Here is a 4,726-nt window from a genome sequence, read left to right on the forward strand (position 1 = left end):
TTGAACATTTATAAAGTTACTGTATTGTTTTCCAAATGGGTGGTACCAATTTACCATGCAACCAGCAATGTATGACAGTACATATTTTGCCACATCTTTACCAGTATTGAATGTTCCCAATTCATTAAAATTTATTGTATTTATAAATTTAATTATACAATAATTTCTGGGATTATTTTAGTATATCTTAAAATTTTTATGTGCTACGAGAACCTCCAGAGCAGTAGGAAAAAAATATAAAATATCCTATTTATTATGCTGAGAATTCTAAGAAGGTTTTTATCTAGGCAGAGTGAAAAATTGTGGAGTAGATCTAGGGAGACTGAAAAATTCCCTGGTTGGTTCCTAAAGAAAGCCATCACTGCTTAAAAGACCTCTCTATCCTGTCTCCATCAAAATCTCATGCCAAATCTGCATTCTACTTCATCCTGAGGTATTGTCTCAAAAGGAATTTGCATGATGCAAACTTTCATGTACCTAAGGGATAGCTATGTGCTTAGAATAGTGACTGGCCCCCCATGACATCAGTGGAAAATGAAAATCTTTGCTAATTAGGTGCCTTTGTAGTAAGGAAACATAATGATTTCTATTATGCAATTAAGTATGAGCATTTCTTTCATTATAAACTGCAATTCTTCTTTGTTATGTGAGAGCAAGAACTAATTTTATTTTCAGATCAATAGTTGGAATGCCGAGTTAATAGACGTGCGATGTTAATATAGTATAAAATAGCAAATTAGGCTGCTTGGGTTTGACAGCATTTTTTTTTTTTTTCTTTCTGAGACGGAGTCTCACTCTGTCGCCCAGGCTGGAGTACAATGGCATGATTTCAGCTCACTGCAACCTCTGCCTCCCAGGTTTAATCGATTTTCCTGCCTTAGCCTCCTACAGATGTGTGCCACCACATCGGGCTAATTTTGCATTTTTAGTAGAGACAGGGTTTTGCCATTTTGGCCAGGCTGGTCTCAAACTCCTGACCTCAGGTGATCCACCCACCTCGGCCTCCCACAGCGCTGGGATTACAGGCATGAGCCACCACACCTGGCCTGGGAGCATCTTTTTAATCAGACCACATGACTATGGCTAGGTTGCGTGAATCACTGCTGCTCTGGAGTTTTCTGGATTGCAGAGCTCTTCCTGATTGAAGCAGGTCTCCTGAAAAATCACAATGGGACTTTGAATAAATACTTCCATCTCTTAGGCCTGTCTCGTAAAATTGGTGGGGTTCTGAAATATGTTTTCTTAAGGGTTGAAATGCATATTTATTTTTTTGTTGGGTGGGCTGAGCCAATAATGATTGGAATCAATAAGAAAGTCCTTCATCAGTAGAGTTTATAATAGCAGCTTTAAAGGTCTCCAGATATGAGATGAACTCTGTTAAGTTTTATTGGTAATTTACCAGGTATACTTCATGAAATTTACTCAGATAATTTCAGAATTCATTTTTACCCGCAACCACTGAAAGCCTCTAAAGATTTCAGGAGACCCAAACTCATTTCTACCCTGGCCAATATCTGCAGATCTAGCCCACACAGCTGGCTTCCAACTCTCTGTACCTCAGCTCTCACAAAGACACTGGTTTTGTTTTATTTTGTTTTGAGATGGAGTCTCACTCTCTTGCCCAGATTGGAGTGCAGTGGCACGATCTCGGCTCACTGCAACCTCTGCCTCCCGGGTTCAAGCAATTCTCCTGCCTCAGCCTCCTGAGTAGCTGGGATTACAGATGTATGCCACCACATCCAGCTAATTTTTGTATTTTTGGTAAAGACAGGGTTTCACCATGTTGGCCAGGCTGGTCTTGAATTCCCAACCTCAAGTGATCCGCCTATGTCGGTCTCCCAAAGTGCTGGGGTTACAGGCATGAGCCACTGTGCCCGGCTGATCAATACATTTTTTCTTTTGTACTCCAAAGCAATGTATACTCATTGTTGAAAACTTGTAAAATAAGCAAAAGAAAGAAAATAAAAATCATTCAATAAATGTTTTTCTACTTGCTTATCTATATTTAAAAATTTTCAACATTGAATAGATATATTTATAATAAGAAAAAGTTATATTTAATTTTAAAAAATTTCAGAAAGATATACTTCAAAATGTTTATAGTCTTTTTAGCTTTTTTCCCCTTAATTTTGTATAATGATAACTATATTACTTTTATAATTGAGAAAAATAATTTCAGAATAAATATTAGTATTAATTATTAATATAAATTAATTAATATAAATATTATTAAAATTAATTCCACCACTCAGAAAGAAGCATTGCCAATATTTTGGTGTATATCTTTCAAGTCTTCTTAGGAAAGAAGACTGTATGTCTAGCTAGAGTTTTATTTTATTAATTTAAAAAAAGACATGTATTCAGTGTTACGATCAGACTGTTAGATTTAGCAATCCATAGCATGGGTGCATTAAAAACTTTTGTTAGAATGCTTTATACTTTCCACAGAACAGAACAGAACAGAAACTAAAATAACCTGCCACAAATACAGTCCTTGAGCTTTTTGTGCGTACATGTGAGCATTGTCTAAAACATATCTTCTTTGTAGCAGCTGGGCACTGCCACCACGGTGCTTGGTTGAGTCCACAAATCTGTTACTGGTAGCTTCCCTGTCACCTCTTTGGCTGTCCTCTCCTGCCAAGCTTTGTTGGTGTCAGTAATTAAAATCTTCTGCCATTGACATAGAGACTGCTGCTACTAGAAGCACCACACCCACCTTGGTTTCATGATTTGGCAAAGTATTGGCCTCCACCACCATAGGGGCCAAAGCTTCTGCCTCCAAAGTTTCTTCCCTTCATGGGTCCAAATCTGGAGATTGATTATTGTAATTGCCAAAATCATTGTAGCTTCCACCACCTCCAAAATTGCTCCTATCATTACCAAATCCCTTATAGCCATCTCCACTGCCACCATATCTACCACCAGCACAGCTGCTGCCAAAGCTACCATAACCACTAATGTTTCCTCCATGACCAAAGTTGTCATGACCACCAAAACCATCTCCACGACCACCACCAAAGCTTCCAGAATGACTTCGACCTCTTTGGCTGGATGAGGCACCAGCCATCTCTTGCTCCGACAGGGCTTTCCTAACATCACAGTGTGGTCACTCCCACGAGAGTATTTCTGAACGACAGTCTTATCTGTGGAGTCATGGTTGTCAAAGGTTACAAAAGCAAAGCCTCTTTTCTTTCCACTGCCTTGGTCAGCCATGATTTCAATATTTCGATTTTCCCATACTGTTCAACATAATCTCTTAGGTGACGTTCTTCAGTGTCTTCTTTAACGCCACCAACAAAGATCTTTTTCACAGTTAAGTGGGCACCTGGTCTTTGAGAACTTTTTCTTGAGACAGCTGTCTTTGGTTCCACAGCTCTTCCATCCACGTTGCGTGATCTTGCATTCATGGCTGCATCCACCTCCTCCGCAGTGGCATATGGGACAACCCACAGCCCCTGGAGTGCTTGGTGTTTGGCTCTTTCATTAGCACACGGACTCTGAGTGTTTCCAGTTGCTCAGAATGGCTCCTCACACTCTCATTGGTTGTTCCAAAGTTCTTCCCCCACATGAAGAACTTCCATAGCTGTTCAAGCTCTTTAAAAGGCTCTGACTTAGGACAGCAGTGGGAAGAGACTTTAGCCATGCTTCCTCGGCTCCTCTGTTACTTAGGGGAGCCTTTGGTTCTCAATCTTTTGTCCAAGTCCTGATTTCGCATTTCACATAAATCCCCAATACTATTCTCATTCATTTGAGAAGGGTGGTGCTGTTAAGAAGGCAGGAGAATGGCGTAAACCCGGGAGGCGGAGCTTGCAGTGAGCTGAGATCCGGCCACTGCACTCCAGCCTGGGCGACAAAGCGAGACTCCGTCTCAAAAAAAAAAAAAAAAAAAAAAAAAAAAAAGAAGGCAGTAGAAGGGATTTATGTCCTGGATGGAAGTTTGCACAAAATAGTTTTTGAAAACTCAAACTATGTAGGTTTCCAAGTCTTTTTTCATTTAGCGTGGGGACTAGTTGGAATCAGAAGCAGTAAATATAACTGATTGTGGAAGACATTAAATATAGAAAAAAAGATCCAACTACCTGGTGTGCAATCCAACCATCTCAAATACTAAAACTTTATGTTCAGTCATAATATTTTCCTCTTGGAATGAAAACATCTGAGTGTAATAGTAAAGCAACAGGGACTCACCAAAGAGTGAAGTTATCACTTGCCTGCAGAAGAGGAGACATTTAAAAGCACTCTATTCCCTGTGGCCCTCTGTATTATAAAAGTTTCATGATAAATCCATCCCCAGCTAATGCCTAGGGTGATTTAAATATATAGCAGCAGAGTCTCCAGTGGTCAATTGAGGGATAACGAGTTCTGGAACTGCCAAAGTGAACAGAAATCCTCCTGGTTCAAGCTTTTTGTTTTTTTCTTTTTGAAGTGATGCACTGATCAACAGTAAGGGAGAGGAATATATGAAAAGAAAGGGAGGCTGAGAGGCAGAGGGAAAGACAGAGGCTAGGCGTTTGTGATTATGTAATCCAAATATATACCAAGTGGCATGCTGAAAAGTCCCTCTCAGCAGACAGCACACTCCCATGCTGAACATCCAAATGGAACATTTCTAATATCATCAGTGTTGTTCACAAACACAGAAGTATATTTGGTATAAGCAAATCCTTGGATACATTTGTAGAAGTGGATAATAGAAAATTCGAAACTAAAATCTGTCTGTTCCAAC

General features: G+C 39.6%; 1 pseudogene; it reads right to left on the reverse strand.

The window, feature by feature from the left end:
* Positions 1 to 2,660: 2,660 nt before the first annotated feature.
* On the reverse strand, positions 2,661 to 3,643 carry LOC105475765 (heterogeneous nuclear ribonucleoprotein A1-like; annotated as a pseudogene).
* Positions 3,644 to 4,726: the final 1,083 nt, after the last annotated feature.

The sequence above is a fragment of the Macaca nemestrina genome, chromosome 4 (assembly GCF_043159975.1).
Source record: "Macaca nemestrina isolate mMacNem1 chromosome 4, mMacNem.hap1, whole genome shotgun sequence".
NCBI classification, from domain to species: Eukaryota; Metazoa; Chordata; class Mammalia; order Primates; family Cercopithecidae; genus Macaca; species Macaca nemestrina.